The 25,849-nt window shown below is 36.1% G+C and overlaps 1 long non-coding RNA gene across 1 annotated transcript in view; it reads left to right on the top strand.

Moving 5' to 3' along the window:
* The window catches only part of LOC145994355 (uncharacterized), an 82,344-nt gene that overhangs the window by 21,855 nt on the left and 34,640 nt on the right, over positions 1–25,849 (top strand). Inside the window, exon 2 of the long non-coding RNA XR_014442344.1 lies at positions 23,430–23,508. This is a non-coding gene — a long non-coding RNA (uncharacterized LOC145994355). The remainder of the gene's footprint in view (positions 1–23,429; positions 23,509–25,849) is intronic.

Raw genomic sequence — 25,849 nt, forward strand, 5'->3', positions numbered from 1 at the left:
TACATTTAATCTTCTCGATTGGAGATTTGTAACATTATCAATACCATGAACTTGAGTGTTGGTATTAGAATATTTGTTATGAGAAGTACCTGTAACACCACAATCAGCACCACCATAATTTACATTAACTGGTTTGTGCATATTATTCTCAATGACATCAAAACGTAATGCAAGCTGTTTCAAATTATTATCGTACTGATTAACAATTTCGAAACACTGTGAAACCTTATAATCGAATGTTCCAATTTGCGAACAACAATCATCAATTCCACATTTGAGTTTACCTATATCGTCTTTTGCACCTTGTAAAGAACCTTCAATGTCATTTATTTGTTTCTCACGAAGATCTTGTATACTAAGGATGTTTGATATTTTACAGTCATAATTTTGCATGCTTTCTTGCAACTTCTGGCTTAATTCTGCATTTGAACTGACACACGTTTCTGCTAAGGATTCGATTCTTATTGTTACATCAGAAGCCAACATGTCTATACGGTTATTAACCTGCTTAAAATCAAAATTCATAGATTCAATTTTAGACTGTAATTCGACATTGGAAGCTTCAATTTTGGATTTCAACTCTTCGTTAGAAGCTTCAAGCAGAGATTTTAATTCCTCGCTGGAAGATTTCGATTCTCTATTGGAAGCTTCAAGCTGAGATTTTAATTCTTTGTTTGAATCCTCAAGCTGAGATTTTAATTCTTTACTAGAATTAACTGCAACGAACTGAATGCTCTTGATTGTTTCTAGCAGATCGTTAAAATTAGGACTAATAATGTTACTCTCTTTGTAAGCTGACAATTCATATGGATTAAAGCTAGGTTCACAAGATTTACAAAAGTAATTCTCTACCGTAGTAGAATAAATAGACCAATGAACAAGTGACAACTTAAGACAAGAAAAGTGAAACCATGAAAGACATTTATAGCACTGAACAAATCTGATGTCAGCTTTCGTATCACCACAACATTCCACCTTGCGAGTACTGGTATCAGTCTTATCATCAGAATTAACTTCTTGACCTTGAACGTTTGTAAACGTTGCTAGCAGTCTTGTTTCTGCTACGAGATTTAGATGAATATCTGGAAGACATTTTTCATTAACGAAAAAAAAACTTACACACACTTAAATACTTGAATATGAATCAAATGCAGTTAGAATCCGCTTCAATCCCAGACCTACTGAGATTATATTTCACATCATTTATCCGAAGAACTACTTAACTTCAGAGTCCTGTCACACGGTCGCCACTTTTTGCTAGTGTCGTAGAGGCTTGAGCATTTTACATTATACTCAGTAAATAACTGTTCTACTTCACAGCAAATTATGAAATAACAATAATATATATAGTTCAAAATCACAACACTGTTCTCTGATGAGTATACTTATTATTTGCACTGAATAAATACATTAATTATGCACCAATTACTATGATTCGAACTATAGGCAAAAAACGTTCTTGTTATCTCTTTTCACTTGTTTCTTACAACTGGTTGCTACGCAACAAAACAGTATGCTATGACATTTCTTTCTTTTTCTTTTACACAAGAAGTGATTATATATTTTACAATTTGAAAACAGTCACAACTATGATGAGCAGGTAGTGAGTATGATTAACAATTATTTGTTACTTATTTGTGTGGGAAATATATGATATAGTATCAGCATAATTATGAAAATATAATTATAATTAAATAGGTTAGTAAAGGGTTAATGAAGATTAAAATCTTAAACGTGAGATATTTACATAATGTAGAGCTTAAATAAATAATATTAATAAAAAAGTTATCATACAGAAGGTTAGTTAGAACTGGGAAATAAATATATCATAATTAGGGTAGATATTATATATTTTATGAATTATTTGTTTATAATGTACTTATTAAGTTCTTTCTGATTAAATTTCAGTCTCCAGAGAATGTTCGCTGATGTCCAACGGTGTTTATCTAAGAATATTTTATTCGTGTTTATTGTTGGTGTGTCTAGACAAGCTCGGTCTTCGTCCACATCAGAAGACCGGCTGGGCAAATCAATGTAAAGAGACAGAACACACAGTTATGTAGCTACTCTTTCCCACAGATTTTGATGGAAAATAAAAACCCCTTCATACCATATAAAGATTGTGTTTTGTATCCGTTGCTAAGCAAAGCACTCTGACAATCTGTTGTGCTATAATGACGCTGTTCAACCTTTCCCCCCTTAGCATGTCCTCCCTCTACTATAGGCAAACCTTTCCACACACAATTTCCGTCTATGCAGGAGGAATAGCCGTACTGGAAATAATTGAAGGAGATCGAAGGAGACAGTACCTTGAATTCAGTCAAGTTAGGCAATACCAACTTCAAAGGAACGTCAATTGAAAGGGGGAAAATATTTTAAAATATCACGATTTGTTATCTAGCTGGCATAGCTATACGTGGACTTTCAAACAATCTAGAAATTATCGAGAAAATTATAGTAAGAAGTGTAAATAAAATACCATCAATTTATTTTTTCTCTATCAAAGTAACATATAGACTGTTTTATTTGCAAAATAAAAATCTCGTTAATGAATTCTTGTGCATCCCACAAAAATAAGATATTTCTCTCTCTCTCTCTCTCTCTCTCTCTCTCTCTCTCTCTCTCTCTCTCTCTCTCTCTCTCTCTCTCTCTCTCTCCTTGTAGCCAGTGAACGTCAATAATATGACTGTTTACTGCATGTCCTTTCATTAGTCTTTCTTTCTTCTCTAGTAAATTTAAATTTATAAATACAATGTATACGAAGGATAATAGATAGGAATAATCTTTTAAGATATATGTAGGAAGCAAACCTTTCAAATTTTTAAGAAAGTAAATAACCTCTTTTTAAGAACTAACACGAACAGCGACAATAGAACTCAATATTAACTAATAAGCGCAAACTCTGGGTTATATTCTTACATAATATCGAAACCTCAGACCTCTATTCACTATTTTTATACTTTTCGCAGTGGCGGCTATTAAGTTGAAGTACTGTAGGTTCAGTGACAGTTCACAAGATATTAATGTTCAAAATGCATTTCTATTAAATTATCCTCATCACATATATTAGTATTAAAGAAAAGTACTTGTTGGCCCCCGTGGCGGATTGGTTACCTGATCACGCTACGACGACAGGTGTCCCGGGTTCGAATCCTGGCATGGGCATGGATGTTTGTGAAAGTCCATTCCATTAATCTCATCATATCATGACTGATCTCCATCCTCGCAAATTAGCCAACTCTCGACAAAAGTTCTTCTGCACCTAACTATCCGGAATTGGAGAGCTCTATCTGGGGGGAGCGATATTCATGCACACAAAGATAGTAACTTTGTTATCCTTGTTGCCATGACAACTGTGACATCACTGCCTTGGCTGCGAACTTTCCCATTTCGCAGATGCAGAGCTACGGGCAGACAAAACAACACACTTCACTTGCCTTGGAGAAGTTGAAGTGAGTGAGTATTTTCCTGGTAGTTTTCCTTCCTGGCAGTTCTGAGAAAAATATGAAGCCTGGAGTCTATTGTGTGTTTCGATAGAAATCGCATTTCTTCCTTGGAAAAATCGAAGGGGATAAGGTTGTTTTACATTGTTGACGTCCTACTATATCACTGACAATCAGTGCTAGTAAAGAAGTTTAGAAATCTGGTAAGAGCTACAATGTGAATTTTAAACGGCCGCAGAAATGATTTTGTTACCCATTGTTACATTTTACCAAAATATAATTCATTTGCAATAAAGAAGGTTTCACAGGCTTCTTGGATACAACACTATGAATAAACATATATTCAGATTCTGGTTAGCAGAATAAGTGTTAGTCAATGCTGATATCTGGAATCGGAAAACAATTGCAGACATGTTACAGACAGGTAATCCCCAAGGCACATCGTTTAAAAACAAACAGACTCCCTTGTACGCCAATGAGAACTACAGACATATGTCACCGAAAAAAATGTTCCAAATGGTACGTAAATGAGGATAAATATATTTCTAAGGAAACTTCAAATTTTGTTTATCCCTTCCACTACAGCGTTCATGTAAATAACCCTTTCGTGTCTCAAACTGGTAATAATATACCTCAGTAATACAAATTCATAAGATATACTTTCCTCGCTATCAAATATTGCAAACAGAAAAGAACTGTAACTTCAGCTAATTAAGAAGCAGTGGTTCCACGAGGACATCACTTGAACATTTGCGGCATTATAGGAGTGAAGGAAAGAGATGGGTTTCATTGTTTAAAATGAAATTCCATTATCTCAATGGCCTCCAATGGCTATTCGTCCAAGTGCATGAAAGACGTATCCATATTAATACTATTATTGTTTTTACCTCAGTTGTTCTTGTTGTGTTTATTAACGTTGTAATTCTGATTGTTAAATTCAAGATATATAATTAACAATCAAAATCAAGCAGCATGTAATATTATGTACTGATATATACAAAAATAAAATTATAGAAATTCCTTAATACCTGCGGAGGTGGTTCGGACTGTCTCACCTATATTGGCAGAGATAGAATTATTTAAAAATGATCCCAACAGTACTACTTTACATTTAGTAAAGCTGTGTACCAGAATAAAAAAATATATTTCAGGACGATCATAAGTGTCTAATTTTTCTTGTTTGTATATCTTCAAGTTTACTTACGCAACAGAAAGCTAATTGTGGACCAACAGTCCAATGTGACATCCGAACATCTACGTACACCCACCGTTTTTCGAACCGCAGACTCCTTGATAACATGACTACAAGGTTAATAATGCGAGAAACTCATTACGTGTCCCTAGGGTATAAAATTAACAAAATGGTTACGAAAGGTGTTTCGCCATTCAGTATAAATTCTGATGCCTGTATGTTTCTGAAAGTTTTGGCCTGTAAAACTTACTCCTTAATAAATATTACATATCTAAGTTATTTCCTATTACCTAGAGAAGTTATCTCGATTACCTTAGTCCACCCCCGGCGCATATATGCAACAAAAAGTATGTCCCTTGTAGCCGCTGTGGCACATATGCAACAAACAGCTTTAGATACAATTATCGAGGGTTTGCCACACTTATATTTGTATATTGAGGTTGAAACACTGGCAGTTCGTTCGGGAACAGGTTTTGCAATCGTGTTTACGAAAATTCCAAATCCCCCCTCCTTTCTCGGAATATGTCACGTGTTTGGGCTTTGGGCTCACGTGTTCGCTGGTCAGTTGACAGACACAATAAATGCTTGGTATTTACGATGATGTTTTCCTCCAAGCTTCCAACGCTGTGATTTAATACTGATAAGGCACACATTCTTCTTTGTGTTTAGACCTGGTGATCCAGCTGAAGTAGTGGCCGGGGGGAGGGAAGGAGAGAGGGGATTGGATGAGCTTTGGCGGTGTCAGCTTTCTGTCGCCTCTATGTTAGAAATGCAATGAAGCTTGACGATAGCCGGCCAGATTCCAGAAGCGTGAGTCTGTCCAGAAGTATAGACAAAAAGATTGCAAAGGCTCCCTTCCCTCCTCTGTTAGGAAAGGCCTCACCATAAACAGTCCGTATCATATAACAGCTCATCGACTTCCCTAACGCACAATCGTTGCACAATCGTTTCTTAATCGTTTCCTTCCGGACATATTTCCACAATGACATATTTCCACAAAGAGCCGAATCAACAGGGAAGAAATAGATTCACCGTAGCTACACAAGATGCAAGTGCGAACGAAAAAAGTAAGTTCGGGTTTTCTCCCCAAAGTAGCTGGAGAAGAGGGGGCAAACTCAACATTTTTATGATTTTTTCATTGAAATTCTGATTATGTAGCCCCCGCCCGTAACCCCCCCCCCCCCCGCGGTTGTCGCATCCAAATTTTACATGGTTGCATGCACTGATGTTCTATCTGCAAAACAAAAGTTATCCGAAGTAGATTGGTCCCATAGGGTCAGAGTTATAACAATTTTTTGAATAATACGCAAATTGGCTAAAATTCGCTAGAGTTTTACCTTTTGCCTAATTATTCAAATTGTATTTCACCCACGAACATGAATCAAGTTTTGTTCTGTTGCGGAAGGTCCCATTCTTTAAAAAAACCAAAAGTTCCATTTTCTCCCCAAAGTAGCTGGAGAAGAGAGGGCAAACGCCACATGTTCATGCTTTTTTCATTGAAATTCGGGGGATACAGCCCCCGGCCGTAACCCCCCCCCCCCCGCGGTTGGGGCATCCAAATTTTATATGGTTGCGTGCACCGATGAATTACCTGCAAAACAAAAGTTATCCGAAGTAGTTTGGTCCCATAGTGCTAGAGTTATTACGATTTTTCTCCATTATGTACACGAATTCAAATTTCGCGTTCAAAGCCTCGGCGACACTGGGCTTACTTTCGTCAGAACGCTCGGCGTACTAAGGGTACTCAACTTGGGACACGCAAAGCCTTATGAAGCTGTTCCACTTTCCTTTTCAGTCAATCAGGAAACGGACGCAATGCCTGCAGCAGCCTTGAGTCTAGCTCTCGTCGCCTTCCTTTTCTTGGTCACCGTGTGTGTGAAGTGTTCAAGTTTGGTAAGCAAACAGGCTTGGCAGCAAGCGGAATCTATGTACAGACTCCTCTAACTCAAGAGAGGATCATTCATGAGCGTTTTAATTATTTTCATTTCGCTTGAAAAAAAAAAGAGTCTATTTCTTGCTTTCAAAAAATTTTCAGAATAATCTTTCCAAGGAAACATATTAACATAAATTTGTAATATGTATAAAGTTATCTAATTGCTTATTACTTAATAGCATTATTAACCCTAAAATTAACCAAATTGTTCACCTTTCTTTGAGAACAATGTTTTTTGTTATCTCGGCTTTATTTTTCATTTATATAATGTTAATATATATGACTGGCATGGATTTTTTTTAAAAAATGAAATAATATTTCCATTAATATTTACGTATCACCTGCAGGTGACACTGGGCATTATTCCTAAAAAATTCAAACTTCTGAGTACTTAATTGATATTTACAACTTCTGACGTCATTACCCTTGCATATAGCGCCGTGCCATGAAGGCACTTTTAAGGGATGTAAGTAGTGTCCCACAAGTTCTAAAGCTCGGCCGTTTTGGAGGTGATGTCATCAGCACCGCACTCCAGCCACCTTCACCCCCACGTTTGCCTCCAGATACTCATTGATAATGGTCAGCATAGTTGCCTTCCAATATAATTGTTTCATCAATTACATACATATTTTTATGTAGACAAAAGCTAAAAAAATATAGTTTCATAGCTTTGTTTTCACAACAAGAAACAAACTAAGTAATTATATGCAAGACGAAATCAAATCTTTCATATTATATTTTTCATGTGTGGAAATTATACCAACATTTTGCATGCAAACAATACTATACTTCTGGCACGTAATTCTGGTGTATTTATGGCAGTAGCTACATCTTCCCTGACTGCAGACAACACGAACATGTTCTTCAACTTGTTCGCTAAGCTGTACGTACTTCAGCTGGATCTCTCCCACTCAATGGAACTCCGCAACACACACTTAGCTCTCACCCTTTTCCATATAGCCCAAAGTATGTATATACTATATTTCATCTAAAGTCACACTAGCTATACGTATCAATGTTTCACATCTTTAAAAAAAATAACCACGCATTTTATAATGCTGAATCTAATCCCAATACAAAAAGAGGGAACCACACTTCTTACCCCAAAGACCAACTCTTAAGACTCCACATTTTCATCGAAATGATCGACACCACACATATATGTGTTGTATTTCTGTCCTACAGAGGGACAGTTCACTTCGATTTTTGACTTCTTTGCCACAACTGATCTTACCCTATCCACCTTTGTAAAAGGAATAATTTGTTTGGGGCCTCGTCGATGGTGCAGTGGTATCGTCGTTGCCTTATAATCAAGGGGTCCCGGGATCGAAACCCGGTGGATGCACATAGAGGTTCGGATTCCACATTAAACTGTAGGTCCAGTCCCGATTAGCATTACTGTGCATAAAGTGGATTTAAATAACAAATCAATCAATCAATAATTTCTTGACAGTTTGACTCTAGTAAGTCTAGTAGTCATGCCAACTAACATCGATCAGCTTGTTGGTTGTTCAGAATGATAAAAACAGACGTGTATCATTCTTCATTGATTTTGTACTTTGTATGAGGCGATTATGAACTGTGTCTCCTTGAATACTTCCTGTTCTACCTTTGTTTTTGCAGTAAGTGTTTTTAGTAATGGAATGTCAGTTAATTAATTGTCAAAATATAGTTTGTATGGACCTAGATCATTAACAAGCGAGATTCCATATTCAATACAGCTGCTTCTAAAAAATACAATATAGCTAGCTGGCTCATCTTGATTTGCACCTTGGTAAGGTTCAAAGGATATCAGGTAAAAACTTCTTGTAGCTGCTGACCATATCTTGAAACCTAACTTTACATGTTATCAGTGCATGTGTTACTTTGAAGGGTGTCGCCCATAGTATGATGGTTCAATCGTCTGACTTGAGAAACACGTTGGGAAATCTTTTTCATAAAACTAGAATTCGCTAAATCAAAATAGATTCTAACTTCATTTTTTGGTAAATGTAAAATTGTTGCATCAGTGTAAGAACTGTTGGATCTCATAAAATCTATTCCACCGCATATTCTGCACTACTAATTTACTGTGTGTCGTTAAGATATAATGCCAACTGTCACCCGTAGGTGACACTAAATGTTTAGGAATGAAACAAAAATACATATTACTACTTTAAAAATATATACTGTATATCACTACTATTGATGTTCTTGCAACTGAATATGCGAATATGATAATAGTGACATACGTTTTGGGTTGACATTTGAACTGCAGGCAGTGGGAGATCTTTTGTCTCTGCAATCCACCAGCTTGAACAATTAGTTACAGAGCTCGACGCAAGAGCGGAGCACTGTCCATCGGCATGTCACCGTTATCGTAAAGCATTACGACAAAAAATATAATAAAATTAAATTTTTTCTGTTGTGACTAGTATTTTCAATGATATTTCGAAATCATTGAACCTGGATGTTGACACTGGGAATTGACGAGTTAATTGATAATAAAAGCTTGATTTGTAAAATAAGGTTATATATTTTATTAATTTAGCACATACATATTATATGACATGACAAAGTCCTTCATTTCATAAATGTAAAAGTCTTGCACATTCCTCTGATTTACGTACAGTCATGTTCAAAAAATCTGTAGCATGGATTTTTTCTAAGTCCAACGTCTTACGAAATTATGTTGGTAGCTCTGAAACAAGGAAGTGTTGTGAAATATACGATCCTCCAATCAGAGTGAAGTTCGATTCGGAGGAGCAGGAGGCGTGACTCACGGTCTTGTCCGCAGGAAGTTCAACCAATGCAGGATTTCCAAATATGAGATAACGTCCCATTGGTTAAATATTGTTTCAATAACGCCAATCGGCAAAAAGATTGCCAAAAAGTTTACTTTGTCGTTTTAATTTTAATTGCTTTTAATCGTTTCAAATTAGTATTATATTGTCCCAATTATAGTTCACGAGCTAAATATAATGTATTCATGTATGTGTTTGACAATCATATATCACTCATTAGAACAATTTTCACATTGTTTTCACTACGTGAGATGACATTTCATTTACATTTACGATAAAATAGTGGTTTGGGTGTAATAACAGTTTTCATTCATTAATGTAGAGATGCATTTTTATTTGGTGAGTTAATGATTAGGTTACTTCATTATTTCTCGCAAAAAGAGGGAACCACAGTTGAAAGAAAATACACAACTTGTATTTTTGAGGTGAAGAGTTAGTTTTAACATCACTTTTTACACACATAGGCTAATCACGACTAGGGATACATTTAAATTGGAATCTGAAACATTATGCAACCTGACTATAACTCGGAAAAGGACACACTGATTACAAGACGTCGATACACCACTTGGTCTGGCGAACGTCAATAATAATGAGGGGTTGTGGGAGTGGGAGATGGGTGACGGAAAGTAGAAAATAAATAGTATTTTTGGGGGTATTTAATGTTATATTTATACACATACAAACCTAAGAAAATATGAAAATATTTATTTTGATACATGTGTGTGGGGGGGGTTGGGGAAGGGGGAAAAGAGAGGGACAGAACGATATTGGGAGAGATGGAACGAAGAGGTGATTGTGGAAAATGTTTTATTTGACGTTCAGTAATAAAAACAATCAAATCAATGATGATTATCTTATAAATACCATATTTAATGTAAATTTGTTTTAAAAATTGGGGGTAGGGAAATGTTTGTTTTACGTTCAGTGCAGGATAACAAGTGGAGACACATCGTGGTTCGTATCTCACTTTAAACTGTAGGTCCAGGCCCCATTAGCCTATCTGTGTATAACGTGGATTTAGAATTCAGGAGAAAATAACGTCGATCTAGTATTTTGGATCTTAGATGCGTTGAGACCACTAAAATGTCCAATTCTTATAATAAGAAACCTGTCCTCATATTACCATTTTGAAAGAGAGAGAGTTAATTGTATAGACTTTCGTTGTTAGTTTCAAAGAAGACTAATTCATATAGTAACAATGGGAACAAATAAAGTTTACGAAAAGTTTTTGCCACTGTGGGGATTTGAACCTAAGACCATTAAAGTGACAACCCAGTGCGATAACCACTACCCCACGAGTTCGTTCCTTCTTACGGCATGATTATGAGTTAAGATCAATTCGTTCAATATGCATTAGAAATATAATCCCCACCCGACTCTTTATAAACAACACACCCAAACGCTCCTTTGTAACAAATGAAATAAAGGTGGTATGAATGTCACAAAACATTTAAGCAAAATCTACTATATTTACGAAGCAATCGTTTTACATGGAGAGGCTACTGCTTCGAGAATTGAGGTTGTTGTTTGACTGTAATTGTAGGGTACCCCATAGGTATCGATAAGCCAACGCTCTAGTGTGCACTAGATTGGTTCATTTGTAGTGACGTGCTCAGGAATTTGTAAAGAGGTATGTGAATATAAAAATGTGTTAATGCTTATTTTTTAAACAGTGAACTCATAATTTAATATCTCTCTGTCCATCTCATTATCTCACTTAGGAACTAATTAGTATTGCAGAAGGCATACTGAAAAGAAATCTCACGTGACAATGACGAGAAATTAGATTTACGGAAGGAATAGTTTTCATATTTTAAATCGTCGAAGAGCCTTGGGCTATCTCCCGACTGTCGGTCTCCCTTCCACAATCCTACCTAGAGTTATCTTCAACTGGCAACGAGGTGACGTTGGTCAGCACGTCGAACCCTCAGATATCTGAAACCAGGTTACACCAGTCACTCGTAGCTCCCCGATTTCCTCACGATGGTGGGTTGCCACCGGTCCTATACAGATAACAGGCCGAGAACCCAGGACGACTCGAATCCATGCCGTCCTGCTGCAGTCGGAGTCCAAAGCACAGAGTCTTAGACCGCACCGTTACAGAGGAGGAGAGTTTTCATATTTCGTTTCCTATAAATGTCGACAATACATTAAATATATTACGCAACAAAAATTAGTGTCAAAAAATAGCCGGTTCTATAAGAGATTCGAACCTTCGATCTTCACTCAACTAGGCTGCTATTTTTATCAATTTCCCATTTTCTCACTCAATAACCTTCGTTGAACGTTTGTCTTAAGAGTCGTTAGCAATCTTGTAAACCTTATTAACCTATCTGCTGTCTATCACAAATGTACTTTACAACCTGGAGTAGATTTTGATGTCTGCAATTTAGAACTTGACTTTCGTGGTAAGTAATTCTCTACCGTCTACTATAATAAATAAATCAAAGTCTACATATCTCATATTTTGTAAATGTGAAATGTCATTGTTAAATGATACAAACTATTTCTTATTCCACAGTTAGTTCCAGATTTAGCCACAGCATTCTGGAAACTAGCGTGAAACGTGTTTCCCACACTTCCAAGGTCAGGTGAACCCTTATCAGTTGTATTGAATGCCTGTGAACATGTTACTTCATACGTCATGGTACTGTGGTGGATTTCTTCACCTTTTACCTTGAACTGTCTAGTACATCGCATGCCATGTATTATTTCGAGCGCCTATTTTCTGGAAAGTGAAATAAAAAAAAGTATGTAACATTAATTCATAATGGTTGACTTCTTTGGGTATTATTTCATGGCTCTTTTCTACTTACTCCAATGGAACTTTTGCCTACTGTTTTCAGTAGATCAATAGTTGTTTTGAAACATCTACTGTGTTCAGATTTTCAAAAAGATATAGATACAAAAAAATAATAAGGGGGTATGAAATTAATATTTACAGCCAAAATATTAAACTTAACATATTATACACTATACTGAATAAATTATTTTCACTTGCAGTTTCTCTACTGTACTGGTTTCAATAGATCAATAGGTGTTTTTAAACATCTATGTTAAGATTTTTTAAAATTTGAATTACAATTTGTGTGCCTGAAAACTTAGGGTATTTTACACCCGTCACGCTATACGGGGTCCAGCCCCTTATCATGACAAAAATAAAAGCGTGTCTGAAAACTAAAATATCCTTAATAATAATAATCCGTCGCGCAACAGCCCATGAAGGGCAGAAAGTCAGCACAAACAAGGACAACACACACACAGTCCTACAAAGATTATACTAACAGTAGGTCCAGTCACCAGAGCCTCGTTAGTCTGCAAAATGCAGTTCAGGGTGTACTACATGGAAGTGAGGTTGGTTTAAATTTTAAATAGATATAAAAACAAATTGTTGGTGAGGAGGAATAAAAAGTTATATTTACAGCTACCATGCTGAGCTAAACACACTACATGGGTGTAAGGGATGACCTTCCACGAAGTATGTACACCCAATTGTTGCTTCCACTTAGTACACCCAGTATACTTTTCTGTGTTGTCCTGTGTTTGGTCCTTGTGGGTGCTGAGTGCCTCTTTACAGCCTCAGCTTTTAACCGAATTCAGAATATTTTAATATTTTAGTTACAACACGACGTCACAGTTATGTTATTTTAGTTCTGGTAAGGGGCTGGACCCCGTATAATGTGACAGGTGCAAAATAGCCTAAGTGCTGACGCACCCAAAATTTTGAATTCAAATTCAAATTCACGCTACATGCAATATTACATGTAGTCCTGAAGAGAATATTTCACTTGTAGTTCCTCAACTGTAATTACACATTAGGCCTACTAAAAGTGTTCAGTAGGAAATCATTGATTTTGAGTAGATTTCCGAGAGACGCAGTAGAGTACTACAATTGGTAACAGTAGATTCTGTCTACTGTAAACAGTAGAAATTACGTAGGTTTATAACGACTTTGAGAATGAAACAGAGGAAAAACAATGATAATGAAATGCAGAAGCGACCTGGAGCAAACAGGAACGTAGAATGTCTGGCAGCGAGACGAAAGAGTTGATCAAGCGATTGTAGCGTCAATTTTAGCTTAGAGCTCATAATTGATATTTCTACATGAGCTCAACATACAAGTTACATACAATGAGAGAATTGAATTGAGTTTACATCTCACATGATATGAGTCAAAACTATTGTTGCACATTGAACTGTGAAGTGAATCAATATTCAATTCGATTAATTAGTGAATGGTGATATGCTGAGATTTTGTAACGAGATGTGCCAAATGGCTGACAGTATAATAACTTATGGACACACTGATTTAATATATTTGAACAATCTTATAACGTGCGATTTTGCATGAAATTTTATTACTTGAATCTACATCACTTCATTGCAAAGGATACAAGGCATTTTATGGGTTGTAAAATTCTGTGTTCGATTCATCGTTCGGTTGACTCTGCGATTTTTATTTCTTATTAAACCGAAAAATTATTTATTGCATTTTACTTATTACGAAAATTCGTATATTATTTGCTTTGCGAAATGTAGAGAATATATTGTTTTTCATGCTTTTCACAAGAATACAACTATGCATGGTGAACAAAAAATAACGTAAAATAAATACTATTCACAAAAGGATGTCAATAGTATTTATTTGTTTTGTTTCTTGATAATTTTCCCTAAAATAAAAATGTATAACTTTTGCTGTACATGACATTTCGTCGAATATGACACATGGATCATTTTATGCAAATCCTAGTAAAATGATGAAAAATTCAAAAACATATTCTGAAAAATTATTTTCAAAAATAACATTGAAAAATCATTAGAGAGGAGTGTTATTTTTTTAAAAAAATATATAAAATTTTTATTTCTTTAAATTCTTAATTAAATACAATACTTAGTTGCTATACATAATAATAATAGGGTTAATCGAACAGAAGTCAAACCTATAATCTTCGGCGTGTAATACTGATAGCCTATCACCGAACCACTTTACCATCATAAAAAAAAATTGAAGTTTCTTTCTCGGAAATTACTGGCTAGTGCACGCTAGAACCTTGCCATACGAATATCTACCCTACCACTAGAAGAAAAAAAGTCACAACATCAATTTTCGAAGCTGTAGCCTCTCCATGTAAAACGATTGCGTCGTAAATATAGTAGATATTGCTTAAATGTTTTGTGACATTCATACCACCTTTATTTCATTTGCTACAAAGGAGCGTTTGGGTGTGTTGTTTATAAAGAGGCGAGGTGGGGATTATATTTCTAATGCATATTGAACGAATTGATCTTAACTCATAATCATGCCGTAAGAAGGAACGAACTCGTGGGGTAGTGGTTATCGCACTGGGTTGTCACTTTAATGGTCTTAGGTTCAAATCCCCACAGTGGCAAAAACGTTTCGTAAACTTTATTCGTTCCCATTGTTACTATATGAATTAGTCTTCTTTGAAACTAACAACGAAAGACTATACAATTAACTCTCTCTCTTTCAAAATGGTAATATGAGGACAGGTTTCTTATTATAAGAATTGGACATTTTAGTGGTCTCAACGCATCTAAAATCCAAAATACTAGATCGACGTTATTTTCTCCTGAATTCTAAATCCACGTTATACACAGATAGGCTAATGGGGCCTGGACCTACAGTTTAAAGTGAGATACGAACCACGATGTGTCTCCACTTGTTATCCTGCACTGAACGTAAAACAAACAGTTCCCTACCCCCAATTTTTAAAACAAATTTACATTAAATATGGTATTTATAAGATAATCATCATTGATTTGATTGTTTTTATTACTGAACGTCAAATAAAACATTTTCCACAATCACCTCTTCCTTCCATCTCTCCCAATATCGTTCTGTCCCTCTCTTTTCCCCCTTCCCCAACCCCCCACACACATGTATCAAAATAAATATTTTCATATTTTCTTAGGTTTGTATGTGTATAAATATAACATTAAATACCCCCAAAAATACTATTTATTTTCTACTTTCCGTCACCCATCTCCCACTCCCACAACCCCTCATTATTATCGACGTTCGCCAGACCAAGTGGTAATGTATCGACGTCTTGTAATCAGTGTGTCCTTTTCCGAGTTATAGTCAGGTTGCATAATGTTTCAGATTCCAATTTAAATGTATCCCTAGTCGTGATTAGCCTATGTGTGTAAAAAGTGATGTTAAAACTAACTCTTCACCTCAAAAATACAAGTTGTGTATTTTCTTTCAGCTGTGGTTCCCTCTTTTTGCGAGAAATAATGAATTAACCTAATCATTAACTCACCAAATAAAAATGCATCTCTACATTAATGAATGAAAACTGTTATTACACCCAAACCACTATTTTATCGTAAATGTAATGAAATGTCATCTCACGTAGTGAAAACAATGTGAAAATTGTTCTAATGAGTGATATATGATTGTCAAACACATACATGAATACATTATATTAAGCTCGTGAACTATAATTGGGACAATTTAATACTAATTTGAAACGATTAAAAGCAATTAAAATTAAAACGACAAAGTAAACTTTTTGGCAATCTTTTTGCCGATTGGCGTTATTGAAACAATATTTAACCAATGGGACGTTATCTCATATTTGGAAATCCTGCATTGGTTGAACTTCCTGCGGACAAGACCGTGAGTCACGCCTCCTGCTCCTCCGAATCGAACTTCACTCTGATTGGAGGATCGTATATTTCACAACACTTCCTTGTTTCAGAGCTACCAACATAATTTCGTAAGACGTTGGACTTATAAAAAATCCATGCGACAGATTTTTTGAACATGGCTGTACGATTTTGCAGATCCAGATGGTTTTCAATTACCAGACATTTTCTACGAGCAAGACAAAAGTAATACAATTTTCAATGTTCAAATGTTTCTCTTTATTAATACTTCACACTAAAAGGTAATACTTTTGGGATATTACTACATTGACGGCGAACACTGACTCTTCTCATGAATCCAGTTTTCTCTTACAGAAGGTCGATCCGCGTATATGTGTCCGATTTTGGACTAGCACTTACCTTATAAAATCCACGGGATGACCATCGGTTGTCCTCAATGTGATCACCGTGTGTCTTGGCAATAGCCCTGCACCGTAACTTCCATTGTAGGAGGCTACGACGAAGTACAGGAAGTGGAATCTTCTGCTATTCCTCCTGACAGGCTTTCCACAGGCCCCGAAGAGTGGTGACACGATGAGAGGAAAGTGCCTGTTTCAGTAGACCAAACCCACAGAAATTCATGGGACTCGCATCCGATGACTTCACCAGTATATCGTGAAATGGAATACCCCGAATGCAGATGTTGTGGCAGAAAGTTCTTAGTAGAACGAGATGTATGTCGTGAGACCTTACACCGATAGGCCTCACTGAGGTAATGTTCACAGCTTTTAAATCCTTCCGTATGTTTAATTTGTCACACAGGGAGTGGTTCACAGTTGTCTGGGCCACGTGGAGTAGTGTGGCCATCACACGTTGCGTCGGGAGGTTTCCTTTAGTGCCATTCGATGCAGCTTCCGAGACACGGGTGGCATCACTGCAGTGCACACTCCCTTCCTCGTCCCACTGGGGGGCGACTGAATAGCTGGAACCTTGTGGTGTTTATGCCGCTTGATTATTTTCTTGATGGTCGTCGAACCCAAGGCACATCCATGTTCTTTGCACTGTTTCTGAATTTTTGACACCGGATATTTGGAAAAGTGCAATTACGTACCCTTCCCAAAAACGGTTCACCTGTGGAGCCATGATACACACAACACACACTCGTGATAGTGCCACGATACTACAGGCTCTAGCCGTCCTCCCACGCTTTTAACAGCTTGGATCAGTCGATTCTGTGCACAGGAGTGACGGTTCAAAATCGGACACATATACGCGGATCGACCTTCTGTATTAATCGTCTCTTCAATATATCCTTATTCCTTATTTGACCTGTAGTCGTCAGTGTTTCTTGTGTATCCTCCGGTAACAAAACTCTACAATGTGTCTTCTGCAACTACAAAGTCATTGTGATAATTATGAATACTTGAAATGTATTTTCACGACCATGCTGTTGTGCTATTGGTTATTAATATTTTTAATGAATGTTTTTTTTTTTTTTCAAGTCCGATCTTCTGGACTTTGACCTATAATTTCTAGTCTTTGTAAAATTTCCGGTGTCCACTTAATGAAAGCCTCTAAACCAATACTAGTTTATTAAACGTTAGTTTAAGCGATTTGTTCCCTTACACAAATTATTCTATTAGATCGCAAAACCGTTGTTTCTCGCACATCCCTGGAGTCAATGCGCGTCACACACGTTCCTCCTCTACAACCTTTCCCGGACTTCCATCTCCCACAGAGGAGAGTCCTCTTAATTTTTGTCTCGATCTTCGCGAAGACGAATGGAAAAAAATATAGAACATGGAACAGAGCGTCGTTAAACTCCAAGCCGATTTACTTAAATTGCAGGAAGTTCAAAGTAAAGATGTGGAGGAACTTAAACAACAAATCCAAAACATTAGCACAAAACAGAAATAAACTGGAATCAGCTAAAGGCTATTATTCAAAACAAAGTTACAATACAAAACTGTCACCACCGATGATTTTGCAAGATTAAACACAGCGATAAATCACACAGTGGAAAGTAGTTCGGATCCCACTTCAAAATGTACGTCCTGTCACGGTTAGCCTGTGTGTGAATAAAGTTAACATAAAAAAGCAATTTAAACTAACAAATAGCGATAAAAGCCTACGTGAGGAAGTGGAAGTTTTCTTCATCTCTATTCAATATTATGGGTGACCCTGCGGTGTAAGGCGTCATGCTTTGAGCTCGATCTGAGGGACGCGCAACGGTTCGAATCTCCTGGGAAAAGCTTAACAACTTTTCCCTGAGATTGGGACCGGTGGCCATCCACCATCGTGACGAAATTGAGGAGTTACGAATAAGTAGCGTACCTCAACCATGGAAACCTACAACCTGGATGTTCGTCCTGCTGTTCTCCTGCAGTCGGTAGGTAGGCTCTTCCTTCATGGGTTGTTTCGCTTCGGGTCATTTTATTCAATATTATGGATCAACTTTAGACGAATATGTTTCACAAATGCTCTTGTGGAGTTTATAGTTGAATTCGAAGCGCTCGAGGATACTTTAAAACAATTTACCTGCACTAGATGAGTTTGATTGTATATAGAAAAGCCTAAGGGTCATTCCACGTCAAATCATCCAGGCCATGTCACCCACCATCTCCGATTTTGATGAAATTCGGTATACTTATAGAACCTTTGATGCTGATTACAAAAATTACAACTTTTTTGAGATTGGTCAAGCGGTTCAGAAATTACGAGTTTTTAAAAATCTCCGTGTACGCCACATGCGGCTCCACTTTGAATGACACGCATTAGGTCATAAATTATAGTATCTTCTCTCAGATTTGCCGTAGAAACTTCAAGTTTCTTTTCTTTTGCTCAGGATAGTATAAGATTTAATTTAAATAAGGTTTCAGATCAGTGTATCAATAATCATGTATTTTATGTATAGTTTCATGCATTTTTTTTAGAAAAATAAATGACTAAATTCAAGAGCGAATTTCGTGCAATGCCCCCCCTTCAATTTCCCCCAAATTTTATATACAGGTAGCTCAGAGTGGGTACTAATGTTTGATGGAAAAATTGGGATGGGCGGTTCAGAGACAGGGTGATAAACAAATCATTTCCATTAAAAGTTAATCTTATTAAAAATGCTTATGTATTTAGCACAAAGTCTGAAGTACGATATGTTTTGAGGTATAATATTCAAAATTTCTGTTCACTGTGTGTGAAGATAAGCATAGGCGTAACCTGGCGGGGTCAAAGGGAATCATTTCCCCCCTCCAAACTTTATAGATTAATTAAAACCTACAAATAATAATCGCAGTGGAACCCAGATTTCAGGTTCCTCGATTTTACATTTTCCTGCATTTTACATTCATTCTTGGTGTTCCCAACATAGCAAATTTCTAAGAAATTTTCCTCGTTTTTACATTTTCTCACATTCAAGATTTTTTCAGCTTGGTCCCCTGAACAACGTAAAATCGAGGTTTCACTGTATCTAAGTTAGTTTCAACTGTCTTCAATTTTTTTTAAAAAAATATAATCCTCATCATTAGCATTCCCAAGTTTAGCAAATTTTCTTCAAGTACATTCTTCTTTTTGTGCATTTTATCTCAATATGGATTTTTTTGCTACTCTTCGCGGAGATACGTAATGTGAAGTAAGGATTAATAATACACATTTGTGCTGATTGAAGTTTTTCCAAATGGAACTTTTCTTGCCACATACCACAGAGAATCTTCTTGTGATGGGGTGGTTGGAACACTTAGATGACTTGTATAGACATCAACAGTATCAAGTAACAAGTTCAGCAATGAAGTACCAATTCCATAGAAATAGTATTAGAGGCATAAATTTCTTATTAATCACGTAAGGTGAAATATCAACAACCTGCAGTACAATTTGTCAGCGATTGCATAGTACTATACAACAGCACCAGGAAGATTAAGTATGCACTGTTTTGAACTTAGGCTACAGGCTATTTACCAAGTTCGGTAAGTTACTTATTACAAGTAACCGAGTTTCAGTTACTCATTTAAAAAGTAACTCAGTTTCAGTTAGTGGTACTTTGAAAGTAACTGTGAGTTACTTTACAGTTACTGTGAAAGAAACTTACAGTTAATGATCATTGATTTGTGTAAAAATTACAAATTGCGTTTCTAGTACTAACATGTCTTCATATACTTACATTACTACTGCAAATAAATGATGAAACACAGTCGACTTTGCTTTAACGATTTTAATTAAGAAATAATTTGTATGCTTACCACGGTATTTTGAATATGGTGTCATTGATTCCACTTGCACCTATTTCTTTCTTCTCCATTCCACGTTCAACAAGATTCAAAGTTTCCACTACTTCGACGATGATTTTTTCCTAGTTCGACAGTCCACCTAAAACACTGAAGTTTTTACATACAAGTAGATATGAATTGAAGTAAAGCGTGGATGAAGTTAGCATGCAACAAAGCATAGCTTCCTTGAAAGGCCGGGAATTCAAAGAAAATCATTTTACGTAGCATCCAGAGAAGGTACAGATATATTTTTTTTTCAGTTGGGAACAGAAAATGTGAACGGCACAATTTATAGTGCATGAAATTTTGGCAATGCATAGAATACAATCGAGTAAGTATTTTTCGGTACTATCTTCATGGGCGTAACTTGGGAACTATCTTTGGGTTGAGAGAATTATAAAGTTTTCCGTCCCATTAAAATAGTGTCAAAGATTATTTGCTAAATACATTTGAAAAATCACAATAATTACTGTTCTTTTGTTTGTTCCTGAAGTGCCAGGAAGTTCACAAAATATATTTAACTTGTAGGTTTTAATTAATCTATAAATTTTGGATAGGGAAAATGATTCCCTTTGCCCCCGCCAGGTTACGCCTATGCTTATCTTCACACATAGTGAACAGAAATTTTGAATATTATACCTCAAAACATATTGTACTTCAGACTTTGTGCTAAATACATAAGCATTTTTAATAAGATTAACTTTTAATGCAAATGATTTTTTTATCACCCTGTCTCTGAACCGCCCATCCCAATTTTTCCATCAAACATTATTACCCACTCTGAGCTACCTGTATATAAAATTTGGGGAAAATTTAACGGGAGGCATTCCACGAAATTCGCTCTTGAAGTTAGTCATTTATTTTTATAAAAAAATACATGAAACTATACATAAAATACATGATTATTGATACACTGATCTGAAACATTATTTAAATTAAATCTTACACTATCCTGAGCAAAAGAAAAGAAACCTGAAGTTTCTACGGCAAATCTGAGAGAAGAAACTATAATTTATAACCTAATGCGTGTCATTCAAAGTGGAGCCGCATGTGGCGTACACGGAGATTTTTAAAAACTCGTAATTTCTGAACCCCTTGACCAATCTCAAAAAAGTTGTAATTTTTGTAATCAGCATCAAAGGTTCTATAAGTATACCGAATTTCATCAAAATCGGAGATGGTGGGTGACATTTTCACAAAATTCTGGATGATTTGACATGGAATGACCCCTAACTGATATTAAATTGCAGTTGAAAACATACAACCTTTTGGATCGTGATAGGTTCGAGTGAGGGACATGGTAATGCAGGACAATATTAGCGGAGCAAGATAAATCCAGACGGTGGTGAACAAACGACATATTTAAAAGATAACTTAACTTATGTCCGTAACATACAAATGCAATGTTGAACGATACAGAAAGCTATGCCCGTATTAATCTATTTATGGTTTCTCTTCTTCTGGCCGTGAAGTTCAAACCTCGTGGCCATCCACTGATACCTTGACCGTATCAGGTCGCTTGCAGGCGGGTGTTGCCAAGATCGAAGTCAGGCAACAGCCATAACCATCATTGCAGAAAGGCTGAGCACTGTACAGCAGGCAATTAGATGCCCTGAAAAATCTGAATTTTGGAAGCAACCTCTAAGATATTTTTCATTTTGTCATGTAATCGATGTAATGAAATCAATTCGAAAACTGGACCACTTGGCGCAAAAGACTGTTTCTCCAATACTGCAACTCGATTATGAAGATACTGCGTTAAGTAGAAATAAGTTCACGAAACACTATAACTGTACTCCCTACTAAAATTAATCTGACAGAACTAGACACATTGTTTATGGACTGGACAACTTAAGAATATCAAGAAACGTTCGAAACTAGATAACATTCATCAGATTGTCGCCAAGAACATCAAGTTCAGACCTTAGAAGAAAGGGTCCTCTGGCAGGACTCTACCTACATTTGCATTAGCATTAAGTTGTAAAATGTAAACGAGCAGTTCAATGAGATCTGCGTTGCGGTACGGAAAGAATCCTACTTTTCTGAAACTAGCGAACATTGTTTAAAAATTCCTCACCTTATGAAAATTCCCCTCTCCAAATAAAAAATATCACTCAGCAAATTTAGTGAATGTCTGTTATCAAAATAAGGTATTTTAAAGTATTTTTATAAATACATAACAAATGAGAAGCTATGCGGCATAGAAACCTCTAAAAACACGCTCCGAATAATTACTGAGAACCATACTAAGTCTTCATTGAGTGCATGAAGCTTGACCATCAATTATTTTAAAGGCTAAAGGCTCGAATTGTGTTTGCATGGTTACCGGTTTTACTACATCAGAAATCTGTCTTCGTTTAAAGAAATGTGCTACATAATTTACATGCTCAAATATTTCTCTCATAGTACAAACTTAGAATCGTTCAAATATTAGGATCCAGCTACTAAAATATGTCTTAGACGACTAGTTCAACTCCGTTATTGCCCTTTTACCTTTTCATTAAATCGTCTCTGCTTTGAAATTTCACATATTTACTAGATACTCCTAATTTTAATTCTATAAATGCATCTTTCTCTGCGTAAAGCTTCTTGTATATTTTCCTTGTATTTACTAACAATATCTGCCTAATATTATTATGAGGGCAGAACCAATACCTGCTGATATGTCGGCAACGACAGGTACGAGTATTATCGATATCGGAAAGCGTCCTGTGGATTTGATTTGCCGATACGTTTCTGTAGTTTTGATCTATCCCATAGTCGGCAGAAATAGAAAGCGACATGTTTACGGAGACTAATTATTCTGGAAGTGAAAGCAATATTAGAATTTTCCATGGATTTTGTACATTTCGAACATTATGTTAATGAAAGCAATATTATTTGTAAAAACTGTATTTTGTGGTTACATATCAGGAATTTTTTATATTCTGATGAAATTGTCGAAACTTTAAATCAAATCTTTCGTATGTTGATGCTTACAATGTCTAATTGGAGTTGAATATTGACCCATTAATCTTTATTTATATTTTGAACAATTAAAATTGCTACAAAATTCAAGTCTCTGTATCTGTGGGTATCCGTAAAAATATCTATACGTGTATCTGTACAATGTGTTCGGTACGTACGATATCACAGCAAAAAACATTTTCCATGTATTAAAGGCAGAAGACTGTTACTAATACATATTTCTTACTTGTATTTCAGTGCGGTACAAAAAAATGCTGTGAAGGCTACTATTGCTACACTCCATTTGGAAATATTACCGGCGTCTGCATCCCTGATGGTAAGATAAGTTAATTGAACTGCATGTGTGTGTGAATACCATTAGTCGAAATTCCAGTGTGCCTTAACGTTTTGATATTTTCAACCATTCGTTGGAGAGTTATAATTCATTAATACATAGAAATGTACTATATTCTGTGTATAGTACTGGAGAAACATATTAAGTAGCGTTTTTTTTATCGACGAGCATTTTCGATTGAAATACAATACATATGGCCGTCACTTAACGAATACATCTTATACAAAATTGAAAATCACAAATAATTTACGTTATAATAAGAATAATGAACATTCTTCATTACCCAACATTCTTAATTTTCAATTAGTATTACGTCAGTTCATTTCCGTCAGACCATTTCAGTAAGATTCTATGCAAACCCAAGATTTCTCCCAAAATACGAGATCACATTCAATTGTTCTTTGCTTATTATGTGTGTACGACGTTCATCAAATAATTCAGGATAACAATATATTAAACTAAGCAACATTTCTTACACCAGGCGTATGGTGGTTCCACATACACAATAGAAATATTTGGAATACACGGAAGGAATGGGGAAAAGTATGTCTGTGTAGGTTAAAGTTCTAACCAATATACTTTTTTTTTTAAACATGTGATAAAATCAAATTAATATCCTAAATGTTGTTCAAGGTGAGGAGGTAACACTAAATGCATGGCACGAGTATACGTAGACGAAAACAATGGACTAGTTTGTTTACCTGTATCTATTTTAGAAAGATATCGCATAGTGAATATTCCAATAGAGCAGAAAATATTATAGAACAGGAATGAAAGACTGCATGTATCCCTAGTGGCCTAAAACGCAATTATTAGTAAAATTTCCAATACATGTACAAACACACACACACACACTCACAAACTCTCTCACACACACACACATACAAACATTATCAATGTGTTCGTATGTATAGGGGTAACAGGGTGAATCGGGTCATAAAATTAATTAAATGTAAATATTTCTATAATTTCATCCAAATTTACATTTGATGGAAAATAAACCGATCTTTGAACTACAATTGGCAGTAACTAATTACTTGATAGGTCCTCCTCTTTTTTCCACTCACCATTAGGTTTCAACTCTGCATGTCCCTTTTCCCCATTAAGAGTTTGGGTGAGTCAAGTCACATCTTATGGTGAAGCGGGTCTGTCACCTAGCATTGGAATTCTCAATAGTTATCTTTAATTTCCAATGCAAATCTTATGTTCAGAGTGTAAGACATATCTTCTTCGCACTTCATCAAGAGAGAAATGTTTTTCTCCTTTGCGCACGTACGTTACTTCTGACACCTCTTCTTGGATTGCCCCTGGAACTGTACCCAGTCACTCAATTTGAGAAACAGGACTTTTATATTAGTAACCACCTTAGAGTACATTCAAACGATATCGTTTCCGGCATCACTGACTTTTTTCCAACTCTGAACATGACAATGACGATGAAATCACGGGGGCAATTGTCACACTTCCATCTTTCTGTGATAGTCCATTTTGCCTTGCACTCCCTTGATGTATTCAAGGAATGTCAAAAGAACTGCTTTGTGCTTCTTTCTAGGATGATATTATAGAGGCATCGTCTTTACTGGAGACGGCAGCAGATCATGCAACGTGTTTGATGTCGACGGATCAGAACAAGCAATGAGCAGTATACCCATCTACGTCTTCTGCTAGTATGTGGTTGTGGGAGGCATAAAGTCGTTCATTCAGAGGATGAAACACTTGGCGAACGGGAACTACTCTCTGTACGTGCTAGAGTTGCTGCCTTGAAAATGTTATATTTCTTGAAATCATGCAGCTAATGAATTCAAAGCAATTTTCATTTGTTTGAAAGTAAATATTTCTGTTCGAACTGCTGTTGGCAAATTTGAACGCAACCTTTCTCACATGTTGGAGTCAATGCCAAAACCACACGATCAGAATGCTAGTATCGAAAGTAGTTCCCACCCATTCCCTTGTCTCAGGGGTTTGTCTGGCCTCTCTGTATTCTTCTTTGGAAACACGAATAGGACTTCATGTTCTTGGTACGTTCCCTAAATGCCTTAATAGCCTTCTGCATGCCTTTCTTATTCCACGAAGTTGATGATTTCCTTTCATGTTCGCCATCCATGGAAGACAATTTAATTTAAGAGCAAGTTGTGGACTATGATTTTACTACCGAAGTTTCACGGATTATTTCCCCAACTTGATATGGTTTGTTATTTTTGAGCGCCCAGTAATCAATATCATCTAATTATCTCTAATCCAAATCGTTGATATTGGCCAATAGATGCAGAAAGCGAAGTTTAATAACAAAACCAATCAAAAATATTAATAACGGGTTTTACAA

The sequence above is a fragment of the Lepisma saccharinum genome, chromosome 10, assembly GCF_977018435.1.
Source record: "Lepisma saccharinum chromosome 10, izLepSacc3.1, whole genome shotgun sequence".
Lineage (NCBI taxonomy): Eukaryota > Metazoa > Arthropoda > Insecta > Zygentoma > Lepismatidae > Lepisma > Lepisma saccharinum.